At 46.3% G+C, this 16,554-nt stretch overlaps 1 protein-coding gene across 13 annotated transcripts in view; it reads right to left on the bottom strand.

Moving 5' to 3' along the window:
• The window catches only part of RFX2 (regulatory factor X2), a 61,284-nt gene extending 45,826 nt beyond the window's left edge, over positions 1–15,458 (bottom strand). For 12 of the 13 annotated variants that reach the window (XM_075523999.1, XM_075524000.1, XM_075524005.1 and 9 more), the window contains exon 1: positions 15,340–15,458. The gene's annotated coding sequence lies outside the window, so the exon portion shown is untranslated. The remainder of the gene's footprint in view (positions 1–15,339) is intronic. The other variant, XM_075524001.1, reaches the window with a different exon arrangement.
• Positions 15,459–16,554: the final 1,096 nt, after the last annotated feature.

The raw sequence follows: 16,554 nt of genomic DNA, 5'->3' as shown, positions 1-16,554 counted from the left end.
CAGGTCCTGGTATCAGACCCTCTCTTCAGATGCAGAAGGCCCCACTGCAGTTAAAACACGAGCTGCCAAGCAACGGCGATGTTCAGCCAAGCCACCAGCTAATGAGCAATGAGAACATCAGGCATGCTTCGCTTTACATCTTTACACCCTCCTCCTCTACGCGTGCGTCGGATCGGGGACTAGAAGGGCACCAGTCTGTATCACACCTCACACTGCCATGTTCCGAACAAAGAAATTAGTATTTGCCTCAACTGAGAGCATCCTATTGATTTATGTCACCATCTTAATTCAAGTTTTCAGGCTAAATGTTTTCTATAATACAGGCCAGCCAGAAAATGTTTGGTTTTCAAAGTATGAGACATTTCCTGGGTTGGGGCTGCACTCCTAAGCAACAATAGTGGGCTACAGCTGAGGATGACAAAACCTTTTAAAATTAAAACAAATCTCTTCATACACAATGACTCTGCCTATTTCACAATTAAGAGAAGCAATAATTGTGGTTTTTGCTTTGGTTTTTTTTAACACTAATCTCACAGCACATTTGGAACCAGAATCAGACATCATTTCATTTCTGAAACATACCTATTAAAAGGACTGCCAGATTTGATATAAATTTTCCTCCACAAAATAAATTGATTAAATGAAAACTAAATTGGAGTCCCTACAGCTTTGTAACAGTAAATTTCATGTAGCAGTTTTGTAATTTGCAGGTGGAAATACAGAAGAGTATTCATTTGCAGTCTATTGCAAGTACCTAGTTACTCTGCAAAATAATATTTTTAAGCTATCAATAGTATCTAAATTATTCAGGGATGGAAAAAACAAATCCATCTCCCCTAGAAAGGAAAGCCATCAGCTGCTGAGAACAAAGTAACTACCCTCCTAAGGCCAAATAATCAGCAAATACTAGTAGAGAAGTGCAACATCATTAGCAAAGAGAAAAGTTTTCTAGGAATATTCTTGCAGTCAAGAAGTATTTTGTACCAGAGCACATTTTGTACGATACAGCGTTTTACAAAGGAGCAGAAAAGGCAGAGTGAGGAGCAATGTCCTATGCATCACTGTCTTCTCCTGGGTGATTGCAGGGGACAGGGAATTGACCTGACAAATAAAGCGAGCGACCGCAAGGCTCAGCAGTTGGGCCACCTGCTTATTCTTTTTTTCACAGATATTTCAAATGGCCACAGCCTGCCACACTTGTTCGCTCAGGCAGACTTTAAATGGTGAGAGACCCCCCAGGTGGGGCAGAGGGTCTCTCCTGTGCCTCTCCATCACCGAAGCGGCATGCACTGCGCCCTTGTGTTAGCTCGCCACGATAACCTGCACGCTCTCGGTCCCTCATCAGAGTTGCCTAGATTTTAATTCTTAAATCATATGAATGAGATGGTGGCGGTGAGGGAGGAATCAGGCCTCTTCTGCCAGGTTCCTGGAGGAAGGTGCAACTCCCTTGGCCACCCACATGTTTACAGATTCACACAAAGAGCCTAATTAACAGTGCAAGGATTAACAACACTTGTTATTGTTACAAGCAAGGTCGACCTCCCTCCCAGTGATACCACAGCTGAGTTGAGACTTGTATCAAAGCTGCAAAAACCAGGAACAGCTATTTTCTTTCTGGAACTAATGAGATGCGAGGGTGTTGTCTGAGCTCTAGCACTTGGACACCCATGCCTCCAGGAGCACCAGCTGAACATGCATATTTAAGCATCCTCCAGAATTGCCTGAACCATCGACCCATTCTGGTTTTTGCAAAAAGCACAGTGCAAGAAACGCTGAATTGCTCTGAACCATCAGCAGCAACTTTCCCCCCTTATTCTGCTGCAAAGAACAATGAAGATTTGTCATTACGTGAAGCAGAGGGAGATCAGTCTGAGACATTAAAAGCCAAGACCCTGCTCCTCTGTGTGGGCTGTGAAGCTTTCAATGGATTTTTTCCGTAAGAGAGATTGCACGGGTGGCTTGATTAAATCACCTCAGACTGATTCTCCTGTCTGAGCTGCGCAGCTTCAAAAGCATCAGAGGAATCAGTCAGCATTCAGATCTTCCAGTGGTATTGGGGATTCACTTTTTTTTTCTTTTTAAATTATGAATTGTTTAGCTATCGACCCATTACTGCTCTCTCTTAATTTTCCTTTTATTGACTGAATTGCATAAACCCGTCTTTAAAAAGAAAGCCAGAAGACACCTGCTACACTAATCTCCCCATTCCATCGGGTAAATCTCCTGTTTGCAGCATTCTTCCCCAAATAGACAAAGAAGGAAAAAAAGACATTTATGAAGGGGAGAGAGGACAGGTCAAGGAGCATTTATTATGGATGGGTTTTGGCACCGTCAGATGAAACATCAGTTTATTCTGTTACTTGAAGTATTGGGACTGGGGTTTCTACAACATCCATACTTGACCCTTTCCTACTCCCTGACTCATAGGTCTCTCAAGGGCTATGATCTGTAGGTATTTATGAGCCAAATGTGCTTCAAACAACTCGAAGCATTTTAGAAAAAGCTTCTAATACCTCTGGAGAGCCTCAGTTCAGCAGGTAGCCAGTAAAGACCATTGCACTGCCAATTTTAAAAGCAGAATAATTTGTTCTCTTGAAAAACAGTTAACCTTTTCAGTGGCTCCTTTATTTACCAAGAAGAGATTCGGCTGGGGAATAGAGGGAAGAGTTTCTTCAGTGCAGCCAGATGGAATTCCAAATCCAGACAGTTTAGTCAGGGAGCTAAGGGGAAGATGTCAAAACATGCTTTCCATTAACGTAATAGCAGAAAACACAACTGGTTTAAAATACTATCTACAAACAACAACTACTGTTCTGCTAACAGAACCTTTGCCAATACGAGTGATTTTATAACCATAGTTAGTTTAAACCAACAGCAACAGAGTTGTAAGTCAGCAATATGGTATTTTATTATTAAATATTTGCTTGGGATGCTACTTGACATCAGACTTCAGTCAAAATAAACTTTAGCAAACGATATGTTAAATGATCCCATCTGCCTGCTTCAAAGGCAAAAAAGTATATTTTGTTAATCCTGAATTTCCAGTTCAATCTTCCAGAACAGAAGGGTCAGTTTCTGTTCCTGCTTAGCGTGTTGCAAATCAAGAGTGAATGCGTTTAGTTCAGTGGTATAGGTCAGAGGAGTACATACAATCAAGAGATTAACAGCAGTTTTTAAAAATCAAGTACGACATTAATTTTCTTCGCGGAGAAGTTCTACTTTCTGCAGATGGAGGGAAAAAAGAAAACACCATCACCTTCTCTGCATCTGCACTTACGTTGCTCAGGCAAAAAGCACTCCAGCAGAAATAACGCACATTGTTCAGCTGAGCATTCACATAAAAAAAAAGAAATTAAAAAAATTGCGTTTGCAGCCTTGATTTCCAGTTCCGCGAGTGTGTGCACACGTGTGTCCAAGGGACAATGTTGTTTGTGTTTGTGCAGTGGGAAAACACCCACTGTTATTATAAACTCATAAAATGGCATCAGTACAGAGATTAGTTTACCTTCCAAAATAGATTTTCAACACACTATTGTCTCAAAGGAATAACGCAGTCAACTTGCTGAACCCAGCTGAGTGTGATTTCTAGGGGGTGGAGAGAGGGGCAGACTTTTAAAATTAAAATCCTCTGTTCTTACATTATTGGACTGCATTATTGCACACCTTCTTTAACTGATCAGCAGATGCTACTGCTGATTTGGGGGAAAATCATACTTCCAGGGAACAGACAGTAGCTCAACCCTTACCTTAACTTTCTGATGCAAGAAAATTAGTAAAATTTTCATAAACCTGACAGAGAAAAAGGTATAAAAATTATTGCACAGAGGCCACAGGCTATCGGTTCTTACCAACTTTCAATTCACTATTAGCCTAGGATGGCTATAAGCCAGAAGTGTGAAGTAGAAATTAATCTGTAGACAATTTACTTTCCTCCAGCAGAAATATTGCATAATGTTCTGGCTAATCGTGTAATTCAACCCTCATATATGAAGAAAGCAGTTAGAAATCAGGAGATGCATTCAAAATGTTCACTGTGCAACATTTTGTTGTCCAACATCAGAATATAAATTCAACCAAGTAGCTGCCAAAATGAAAGCTATCACAAAAATTCCTTACTGATAGACTAAGAAGAGACTCATCACCAAGGTATTAAGTAATTCTTCGGGGAACATGAATAAGAATTGCAATGTATGATGTATTTATTTAGTTATTTGGTGGCATTTAAGAAAAAAGCTTGAGTTTTAAGGACATGAGGTTAGAATACAGCTGGAAAAATTCAATCCACGACATAAATTGCCTCTTGAAATGTGTAAAGAAAGGGAGTGTCACTGAAACTATCCTGTGTTTCTCATCGGGTGCTGCGAACAGAGCAACATGGAACAACAGAGTTTAGCTCATCTACAGTTCATCTTCCCAGATATTTTTGCTCCAAAATTCACTTCCTGAGAGCACTCTACACGTGTGTTCACTTGGATTGTAAAACAGCCTGAAGAATGATACTGGAGTCAACAAATCCCCCAATCACTCTCTTCCCCGAAAGCATTTCTCTAATTAAATAATTTCTCCGGGGGTTGGTTGGTTGGTTTCCCTCTCTGTTTTTCAGGACCAAAGCCCAGCTCTGAGCATGGTTTCTGCATCTTCACCAGCTAGCACCCTGCAAAATTGTCAGCTGTCTGAAGAAGGGAGAGCAAACTGGGGGAGGAAAATCCGCCGAGTAGGCGCTTCTCCTGGAGGACCATTCCCATGCACATCCAGGGGAGCATAGAGAAGCCAGCAACCGCATCGAGTGCTTCTCTTAAGAGGACACAGAGCAGCCAGAGCCGTGCAGCACACATCCCCCTTCTCAGTGTCCAGAGGGTAAAAGGCAAGTGGCTCTGCACACAGTATTCTGAGAGGGCATGAAGCACGGCGATAATCCTAGAATCACTTAGGTTGGAAAAGACCTTTAATAATGACACCATCCAAAAAAATGCATATGTAATTTTGATCAGTGATTAAAGCAGCAGCCACCTGAGGATTTCAAAGCACTTTGCAAATATTAATCCTTACAAGTCTACCCATCTCAACTTTCTGGCTCCTGGAAAAAAAGCAGGTATTGAATTTTTCCCTAATGGAAAATGGAAATGAAAGCACAGAGCAAATAAAGGAGGGTTTCCCAAACGGACTCAGAAGTACCAATAGATGTGGATTCTGGATCAGAAAAAGATGGGACTTGCTAGATCAGAGACTAACTTATGCCTCAGAGCACAGTCCCACAGGAGAGTACAGGGTGGCATGGAAACCCCAGCGAGGACTGGGTCCAGAGGCAAGGAGGTGCATCAGAAATGTGGAATAAACATCCTTCAGCATGGTGTACTCTTGGAACTACACTCTGTCATAATGTATACATTATATATACATTATGTATACATAGTATGTGTATGTATACATTATATATACAGGTATTTTATATATGTGTGTGTGTGTATAAAAAAATAAAATATACATGTATCTCCCCATACAGAGATACAGATATAGCCGCAGGGCCTGCATAAACACACAGAGAGATTTCATTGTGACAGACACACCCTCAGATGTTTTGATATTAAAATATCTCCTTTCAGTCCCCATCAAGGAAGTAATGCTTTTTACAAATGAGAGATGAAGACAGAGCTTGCATGGTACCTGTGGAGCTAAAGACAAAGCACATTTCCCTAAAGGGCAACAGTAGGAGACTTAAAAATTCCAGAGCATTACAATAAGGCAGATCATGTTTTTATGAGTGATTGCATCCATGAAAAAGATGCAGAAAAGTACCGGGTCCACCGTTTGTATTTAGGAGAGACTTGCCCTGCACTCCACTACCCAGCTCAGCTGTAATGAACCCTGACAATAGATACAGTGGAATAAGCAGAAAGGCACTGCCTGGCCCATACTTGTGCATGCTCCGTCCTCACGCCGTGTTAAGAATCAGAATACCGACTCCCAAAAATCAACTCTAAAAATTAGGCGTTTGTAGCTTATTTATTAAGCACCAATGCGATAGCTCGCATGTCATGCATTTCCTCTGTGAAGGCACGGAAGGGTGTTTGCTTTCAGTGAAGTTGATCTCTAAAAGGGTTATGTATCTCAAATAGCCTAAAGATCTTTTATTTGAAGGCACATCGGGCTCTTCCCTAGTAACGAAAGGCTGTGGCGACAGCCCTTCCCAACAGTACCGAGATGACGCAGCAGCAGCTGATGAGGCACCACACTGGAATGTCTTGGATGGGGACTGCAGAGGAGGTTTCTGTGACGGATAAAACACGTTGCCAGCACAAAATAATTAACCCTCAGCTTTGCTATAAAACAATCTCTGCTCTGCCTGTCCCATGAAACCACTGTGAGCACGTTGGGGCACAGACTGGGCCCCACCGCGCTGCTGTACCGCACCCAGGATAACGGATTCTCAGGGTATGTCGGGGCTTCCTGGCACTGTAACAGCCCAAACATTCATGGTTTTTAACTGATATTAGATAATAAGTCTGAAAGAAGCTATTTCTACTCAGTGCCTCTACCTCAAGAAAGATTAAATAATGCACTGACTCAAAATTTCAGTAGCCAGGTAAACCTCCGGGAACACATAGTTTATTAAATGTTACAGAACTGTTGACTACATTTCTTATCTAAAAACAAGTTGGGTTGGTTTTTTGGTTTTGGTGTTGTTTTTTTTAAAAGATTTTTAAGTTCTGAGCAGCATCTAGATTGGGAAGAATGAAAACATGGAAAACAGCTGTGGTAAGAATCAAAAAGCACTTTTGCTGCTCTGGTATAATTTGAAACGAATTATCTGGCTTACAACTCCTTACCTTACACAATTATCTCTAGCGGTTGCAGCATACAAGACAACACTCTGAAATTTAAGTAAGTCCATTTATTAGCACAGCAAGCAGCAGTTCTGACCATCTAAGTGCTTCTTGCCTGCCAGTGGCTCCTATCTGGTGAATATTATCTGATTACGGTGTTGGGAGCAATCTTATGGAAACTACATTAATAAATGCTATTCCTAAAGGAAAACATCGGCACCAGCAGATCTTTAGGCTAAGCCATGAGTAGGAACAGCCTTTGCTTTTGCAATGCCCAGCTCAAGTCGGAGTGCTGCAAGTTGTCAGCCTCAGCAGGTGAATGCAACAGAGGTGGTGCCTAAAACATGAAGGGTGAATTTTGTATTTATGGTTTGGGGGAAGGTAATTAATACAGAAAAATTTGCATTACGAGTTCAAACAACTGTGGAGGATGGGTAGCCTGCAGGCAAGCCCCAGTTTCTTCAAGGGTTTTAGGACCTGGGTGAGGGATATTTCACTTTCCTGGCAGGTGCAAGTCTTCTGAACAATGGTGCGCATATATCACATTAAGAAGAATAAATATTTGCTAGGAAGAAGGAAGCTCTGAAGATTAGCTTAGTGACCAGAAGCCATTATTTCTCTTATTATCCGTACCTATTAAAGAAAAATTTCCTCCCGTGATTGGTCATTTAAGGTAATGAACATTTGAAAAGATCTGCATTTCATCTTCTTTTGGTGGGAAGGGGGTGGGGGTTTAAACAGCATATAAAATACATTGTTTAAATGCAAGGACTGAAGATAAATTAGACAGAACTAGTCCACGTGCACTTATTCACATATACCCCCACGTTTCACAGCCCAGAGATGGATTTCAAGTTGTTTTTTTGACTGTACCATCCAAGACAGCTCGGGGGAAGAGAAAGAAGGAGAAAGATATCCTCGCACAGACCATCGAGGTGACAACCCTGAGGAACAGAGCACCTACACCACACTGAGAGGTTGGTCTTATCTCAGAACTTGCTTCCTCCCAGCTTTCTGCAAGCTTTGTCTTATCAGAGGCTATGCACAAATTCTCCTTAAAACCCAAACAAGAAACACAGGCTGGGTAAGAGAAAATATGAGACTACTGCCCGCTTGCCAGAAAGGCCCCAGATCTGGCTGAACCAACTGGAACATCCAGCTCTGTGCAGAATCCGGCCGTCAGCCTCATTTCCCATGAGCATCCCCTAGCTGCATGGACATGGGCCATTTGTCCACCTAATCACACACATCTCCAGATGCCTCCTTGTGCTTCCCTTCTCCAGCGGTAGCCTCGGTTGCAGCAGACTGGAAAGGTTTGGCTAAGCAGTGAAGAACAGGCACACTCGCCCGCGGGAGGCAGCGATACCCTGCTTGGTAAGGACAGGCTGCCTTCTCCACCCGTCTCAACAAAGCCCTGCTTTGTCCAGGTGGAAACTCAGTTCTGTCCTCGGACACTGGTGAAACCCTCTGCCACCACGGCCATCAGGCGATGGGGAGAGGAATGCCATTTGCATTCAGAGTTACTGTCCCTGTGCCTTGTTAACCAGTCCCACAGCCTCGTTTATAGACCGAGTAAAGGACACTTAAGAAATTGTCTAATTGTGAAATTGTCCATTACCAGCCAGTAAAGCCCTCTGAACCCATCCTAGGCACAAGAAGCACTAATCCAGCCCACACATCATCAAGCACTGGTTCAGATCTCAGAGAAAGCCAAGCAGGGAAAAGAAAGAAAAAGGCCTTTTCACATGATCTGATTATAGCTCCACTATTTCAGCATCCAGTCCTGCGAGCAACAAAACACGGGCAATGCTTTGTGCAAAAGCTATCACCAGATGCAACATGCTCAGATCATCTGGACTATGCCATTCTAGAAGACATAGGCACCCACCGTAAATAACCTTTCCAAATCAAGTGCGTAGAATAACTTCAACCAGTGCTGTATTCAGGCCATCACTGCATCGTAGTGTAGGGCTGCTGGATGTCTATACATGATAATAATAACAATTAAATGCTCGGTGCCCTGGTTTCTCTAATCACTGTAGCACTGTTTTAGGAAAAAAAAAAAAAAAGTCCTTGTAAAGCGTCCCACTGTCTACCTTCTCAGCTGCACAAAGGCAGGCTAGTCTAACTCAAAGACTGGTAAAACCCAGTATATTTGCTACTCAAGACAGACCAGGATCTTTACAGGCAGTTGCTCTGTGATTTCACGACGGTCATACTGAGATCAGTTCCTCAGCCGGTACCCCACCATTCACACACACACACACTGCTAACGAAGCAGACGAAACAGGTGACCCCTCTACCCAAAGCTGGCTATCTGTGGACGAACATGCCACATCAGAATTTTCTTTACACTCCCAATTATGCCCATAAATGTGAAGATTTAGGTTCCTCCTAAAACGTTGCCTTATCTAGCACAGGTAGGGGTATTACCTGTCAGCATGAGGTTCCTTTTTCTACAGCCTGCTGAACTCCCAGCATCCTAGATACCCTCCACCAGAGATTAGAGGAAATAGAATAACTAATATAATTCCCCAAACAAGGTGAATGTTTGATCAGCTGTGTGTTAAGCCAGAAATTATCCAGAATAGTTCCAGGGTTGTCATGGTGGCAATGGGATCTTAAGCTGATACTAAAGAAGAGTCTCACAATGACTAACTAGGTGGCAGCTAAGGAAATTGCTTATTATGCTTAGGTTGTTTGCTTATAATCATTCCACCCATGCCCTTTCCTTTCTCTCTTCTTCCCCTGATGTTTCTTGTCAGTCTTAGCTAGTGACATCTCCAAAAGAAGGAGCATTCTTAATTATGGGCTTAGTTCAGTGGGGCCCCTCTGCCTTGCGTTAACCCCGAAGAACCACCAACCACATAATCCCAGACAAACTCCTGAATAACTGGTGCATCACCCTATAGATTCAGCATCGATTTCATCCTAGCGCTTCCCAATGAGTTGGGCACTTACAAAACTCAGCTACGGAGGCAGAGCCATCTTCCCTCACACCCCGATTCACTCATGCCATGTGGACTTTACAGCGATTCACCCGTCCATAACATGCCTGCCAAGGAGATGTGCACGTGTTTGCAGCACACGTCTGCTGGTGCCTACGAGCATGGGTTCAGTTCCTGATGGGAAAGGCAAAATGCGTACTCCAAAGCTGTATGGGAGAAAAGTAAATCCAACCATGAACCTCTTCTCTAGAACGGATAGGGAAAATATAATTTCACACACAAACATCTCCATCTGCGTACACCACCAAAAGGCACTTGGTGGCTAGGAGAGGAGGCAGCAGGACTGGAGGCAGGTCTCCTGCTGCTCCTGCATGCTCCCTGCCCCAAACCCTGGAGCTTGCTGCTGCTGCATACCACAGTACAACCCAAGTCCTTTCCTATGAGGGCAGCTGAGCAGGCAACGTTTTGGAAACCCCGACTTGCACTGTGAATTTCTCACAGCAGAACAGCATCAGCTGGCAAGGGTGCAGAAAGGAAACGCACCCCTTCGGCACCACGTAGCTGCGGTAGCAAAAGTCACGGCATAGATGCAGCAAGCAACAGAAAAGTGCTTTCGTCAGCTCAGCTTGGGCTGCCCCAAGAGGTGTGACGGGACAACTCCTGAAGAGCAGGTGCTGATCTCCGTGGAGAGATGCTGCTACACGCATCTTGGAGATGCCATCCACAGACTACTTTCTTGCCTCCTGCTTTCGCTTCGTTTCTGGTTGTGTTCCGCATTTTCTTGTAAGGACTAGAGACTGGAAAAACTAGAGATGCTCGGAAGAAGCCTGAGCGTGAAGTCACTCTGCCACAGAAGACAGGGACATGTCTCAAACTGCTGGTCTTCATCATAGCATACACACGGGTACCTGCTCTCATTTGTCCTCATACACATTCAGACACTCCTGCACATAAAGCCAGAGGAAAACCACCTCAAACAGAAAAAAATGATTTGTGGAGACTGGACGGTCTCCACATATCTCCACAATAATATGCATCAGTGAACTACATGATGCAGCAGCAAGGAATATCGCTGCAGTCAATGCAATTATTTCTTCTGTCAGCTTCTTGCTAGAGACACTGAGGATTTCCTTCAGCAGAGTATTGATTTGTGACAAGAAAACAAAGAATCCGATTTTTTTTTGCATTTGCTTTATAGAAAGTCATCATTGGCAGAGCATTCTGCGACCCCTGTTTCTTTGAAAGCAACTGCAAAGTTCAATTGTTAAACTCTTTCAAAGCTTCATCACTACGAGACATTTGTACTATGCTGAGACTTCTCTGGCATGTATTAAGCTCAGAAAAAGAAATTCTTAATTGAAATCTAATTTAGGAAACCAAGCAAGCTTATCAATTGCCTTTAAATTGCTTTTCAAATGCCTTCATTTGGCATTTCTACAGCTCTTAACTCCTGTGTAATACCAGATCAACAAAACAAAACAGTTTATAAAGTTCTGTTTGGGAGGACTCTTGCTTCTGTTGCAATTTAAAATACTCCTTGTAAATTTAATGCTGGATCGATACTGCTTAACCCCCCAGTGTCAGAAGTAAGAATATCATCGGAAGAGGAAGGTTTTTGCATTCATTGACACGAAATCACGTCTACACATCACTAAATCTTGTTTTAACAAGTCAGCTGAATTACACAAGTTTTAAACTTTTCTAGTCCTTCTGTTTCAGCTGGGTGAAATGCAAACATAGCCATCTTTCAGAAAAACATGACCCAGAGCTGAAGGTGGTGTTTTTTTTTTTTCCTTTCCCCCCTAACTGAAAACAGTTTGTGTACTGATGGGCATTGCAGTAATTGCCTCCATGCTTTCTATGTTAAGAAAAGTGATTTTCTGTAGGTAGTGCCCCATATGAAAAGATTCCTCTTTGCATTAATGGGTACATGCCTTGCGCTGAAGAAATGTTGCGTTGTCTGTTTATGTATTTATGGCATAATTAGTTCATATGCTACTTAGGCAGAAAGAGCCTAACATGAGAAAGCCAGCACATTCTTAGACAATAAGGTGGATTTGTGAGCGTTTGAACACAGGAATAAAGAACTGCCAGTCTAAATAAGACAAAATACCAAGTCTCAAAGCGCAGATTACAGAAAGAAACCTTGCATACGTTTCAAATATCAGAAACATAATCCCGGATCACCGAGCTGCATGCACTGATACAGGGGGAGGTTAGGCACTCCTCTCTGCAGCACCCACGGCAAGCCCTGCCACGCTGGTCCGGGCAGCGCTTTGCTCCAGCTGGCGGGCGTCCAGACGTTCACTGCGCTGGCATTTGTTTCGAGGGAGGGAAAGAGGGGAAAACTTGGTTTAAATATAACTCGGCAGCCTCCAGCAGAAACTTTGGCTGAGAAGCCGAGTGGTAAAATACGCCTGTTGAATCAGCACTGCCCTCCCTGCGCTGTGACTCTGCACGCCGCAGGACGCTTTTAGCTCGAGAGTACTAAAACTGAACAAGGAAAATATGCTAGAATATGTTAAAACAGCTATGTTTACAGGCCTGCATTAAAAGCGAAAACATGTTGTGATTAAACGTAACAGCTGTCAATGCTCTGAGGTGTTACAAGCATGCGACTATTTAAAGACAATGACTGGCGCCTTCTATTTTACTGCGATCGAGCTAGGAAAAGCTACAGTTATTGACCACTGACTGACGCTTTACATTTATGGCAGCCCTGAAGAAGTTGTCACAGAGAGGGTAACAAGTACAGAGGTGATTTTTAATGGCAATGAATACACTCAATTGGAGAATTTACCCCAACAGATAGCCAGGACACACAACACCAGTGGCACTGGCTGCTCATGTCTTCAACAGTTATGGCCTTAAATCACCATTTCAGATTTACAAATGCAAAAATATACAGAAAGCATATTTTTAATGTACCTTCACATACATAACACACGATTTAACAGCTGCTCTCTCTATACGACACTCAGCCTTAAGTCTTGAGATGGGCAACCCCTTCCCTCCCTCCTACCCCTGCTGCAGGGGACTCAATGGGACACGTGCTGCCGAGTCCCTTAATGAAGATGGGCCTCCATTTATATGCCAAACCTATAAATTTATACGCCTACAAAATGCTCTTTGAGAGGACAGATCTGATGCTAAGGGAGAATTTGCTGCACTGGGCCACGGCAACAGCACCCAGCGAGTTGCCTGCACATCTTACACCCTCTCCGGTTGCTGTAGCACAGCATTGAGATTTCGCGCTCGCTCGGACCCTTCCACAGCAAACAGAGCTGGCGCGCAGGGCCCCAGGACAGGGACACGGTACTATGAGAGGAATTCATGAGATGCAAATGGCACAGCAGGGAAATGCAAAGCAGGGACTGTCTGTGGGAGTCCCATGTCTTGACAGACCTGGCTCTTGCATTCCTCCGTGGCAGCGGATGCTCTTGTCACTATCCACGAATGCATTGGGATCATTCCCGTTTTGCAGAAAGCAAGTGGGGACAAAGAAATTCCAGTTGTCAACCCCTCGCTTGTTTTTGTGTGCGCTTTCACCCTTAAGGCCAAGATCCTGCAGTTACCTGAGAACCCAGAGTCTGTATGAAAAGATGAGTCTAACCCTCACCGGTACGGGAACAGCTTTGAGAACATGGACTCTAAAGGCTTAAAACAAAAAAATGGAGCATGCCCACATCTGTGTACGTTGAAAGGCAAATGCAAAACATCTCACAAAACTCCAATGAATTCCATGTCCCTTGGGACAGCAATATTGAGAGGTAAAGAACCAGTTGGATGTGGTGGGTTTTTAAAAATACAAACTAAGACTTTTCAAAATGAAACAATAAGCGTCACTGTCGGAGCCACTGCATCCCAGTCCTGACATCGGATATCGAACACCCACAATTTGGTCCTACAAGTGTGGTTTTTTTCCTCACCTGACTTCAGCCATCAAACTTTCCTCATCCTAGACTCCCTCAACAGAGAAAGATACCTTCGGCGGCTGATTCAACACATCTTGAAATAGGTAACCATGAGAGGGCCTTCCGAGATACCTTCCCTTCCATATTGACTGCCTTCCGCTAGATGTGTAACTTTAAAATAAAACCTGAGCTAAGACTGAATTCATCTTAACCTAACTGAAGCAAACTCACGCAGAAAGTCAAACAGCACAGGCAAAGAAGGAACCCCAGCGTTTGGGAGCTAAAGGTTTATATTTTGAGACTTTTTTTTTCTTTTTTTAAGCCAGCAATAATTACTCTCTGTTCTCAAATGATTTGTAACAGAGATGGAGACTTGAAAAGTTGGGGCAGAAGCAGATGAAAAAAGCTTTGACTAACAAATGAATCTGAAGACAAGCTGGTCAGTTTAAGGATATTCCAAGCACAAAAACATAAAGTAGATTTAATAAAACTGTTATTTATTCCACTCTGCTCTTTAATTAGTAAGATTTGCTTCTTTCAATAGCAAAACCAAAAAAAGACTTTAGAGTAGTATCTAAGTCAAAGAATGGAAAGATTTTATCAGACTGCAGGAACTCACGCTTGAAATAGGCACATACACAAAATCCTGCTTTAACAGGAGATGAATCTTGTTTCACAACATACTTTATTCAAAACAAACAGGAGAAACCAAGTCAAGAATAGACGGCAGATGCTTAAAAATAGGTCTTATTGCAATTTTCGCTCGTTCCTAAGACCAACTAGAAAGCAAGTGCTGGGATTTCAGAGCTCGGGCAATCTAAAGGGCTGAGCTGGAGTTGGATTCAATCCCCCACCCCCAGTAAGACTAGGAGGAGTGCCCGGGGGAAAACGGAGACGACACAGGAGGTATGCGAGCTTCTTCACGAGAAGGCAGAGGGGCTGGCTGGCCTCTGTCCCCTCTCCCCAACTCTCCCCAGCCACCTGCAAGCTCACACCGCCGCGGGAGGCGCGGGGACGGAGCCCGCCGGGGTCCGTAGCCGCCGAGGTTTGTTCCGAACCAAACCTGATGCTCAGAGCAGGGAGTTAAAGGAAAAAAAAAAAAAAAAAAACGAGCCGGGGAGAAGTTGGTTACCGCCGCAGGCATGCGGTCCCCCCGCCGGGGCCGCCACCGGCACCGCCACGCCGGAGGCGAGAGGGCGGTGTGGATGCCCGTTCCCCGGGCAGGGCGCGGAGCGGGGACGGCCGCGCTCCGGGCGGTGCCGCCGGGCAGCGGCACCGGGGGGGGGGCTGGTGTCGCCTCCCCCGCTCCGCCCGGGCGCGACGCCGCTCCCAACTTTCCGGGGGCGGCGCGGGGAGCGCCCTCAGCCCCGGGCGGCACCGAGGGGCGGCGGTCCCCGGGGAAACGTTCCGAGGCGCGAAGCTTGCGGCCGGGACGGGGCGGAGGGCCGGGCCGGGCCGGGCCGGGCCGGGGGGGTCCCTGCGTCCGCTGCCGCCCCCCGACCCCCGCGGAGGCCGCGAAGCGCTTCGGCCCCCCCCCGCCCCCGTCCACCCCGCCGCGGGCCCCCTCAGCGGGCGGGCCCCCTCAGCGGGCGGGACCCCCGCGGCCGGGCCCGCTGCCCCCCCCTCCCGGCGGGGCGCCGCGCCCCCGCTCACCTGCCCTCCCCGCCGGGCGCCGCGGGCTGCGCTGGGCTCCGGCCGCCGGGGCCGCGCGTTGCTCCCGTTGGCAAGTAACAGTCTCCAGGGCTACGGTCACTATGGCGCCTGGCGCCGGGTCTCGAGGCAACTGTTGCTACCCTCTCCCCGCACGTCACCGCCCGGCCCCGCCCACCCCGCCGCGGGGCGCCGCCGGCGGTTGGCGCGACGGCTGTCTGTCGGTGGAGGGGCGGGACGCGGCGGGGATGGGCCAATGGCGGCGGGGAGGGGGCGGGGCGGAGAGTTGGCGCGCGCTTTGGCGCTTCAGCGCGGGGCGGGGGGGGGGAGCGCGGGGCCGCCGTGGGACGGTGCGGGCCCGCCCCGGGCACGGGTGGGCGTGGGGCGGCCGTGGGAGGGACGGGGGGAGGAGGTTGGCCGGGCGCGTGGCACGGGGCGCGGATGGGCACAAAGCAGCGATCCTGCGAGCGCCGCGCTTCGATACTGGGAAAAAAAAAAGTTAATTTTTCCACCATTAAATATTAATATTTAATATTAAATATTAAAAAGTTCCCGTTGGCTCCTGGGCAACGGCACAAATCCGGTCCGCGCGCGAGCGGGCTCGTGGTTTCTCCGACTTGCCGCTGGTTTCTGCCTACCTGAGCTCCCAGTTCCCCATGACATCAAACCGTTTCCATAGCGACCGGCTGTGAAGTCACAACCAACCAAGGAGGGGGGGTGTGTGGATGGGAGCTGCTGGAGAAACAGGGGTCAGGGGTCCTGGTTCCGTGCAAATTTTAGAAATAGAAGTGAATTGCTGGGCAGCATCCTTACGCACAGGTACCCAACTCCCGCTTCCCGCCCCGGCACGGGTGAAACGAGGCACCGGCAGCCCTCGGAGTTTGGTCGGGGGATGCGCTGGATATGGACACAAGCAGCAGCAGCATCCCATGCCACCAAATTATCCGTCTAACAGCAAATGCTTCCCGATGGAGCGTCCGTCACAGGTTTTAAAGAACGAGCTAAGTCCACAAAATGCTGGGCTCGAACCCCGAACGGCTGCAGCAGCAAGCGTGTTTTCTGGTGAGCTCCGCGCAGAGCCGGAGCGAGTCCGGAGGAGACATCTGCCAGCTGCCGGCAACTCGGGAACGGCTCCCAGCACCCACGCCCAGCCAGAAAATGTGCAGAATCCGGCCACCCCGCTGATATATATATTTGCACACGTGCAGCATGATAAGG

This window comes from Mycteria americana, chromosome 24, assembly GCF_035582795.1.
Source record: "Mycteria americana isolate JAX WOST 10 ecotype Jacksonville Zoo and Gardens chromosome 24, USCA_MyAme_1.0, whole genome shotgun sequence".
Taxonomy (NCBI): domain Eukaryota; kingdom Metazoa; phylum Chordata; class Aves; order Ciconiiformes; family Ciconiidae; genus Mycteria; species Mycteria americana.
Note: the sequence above shows the minus strand (reverse complement) of the source record. Positions and strands in the feature narration are given on the sequence as shown.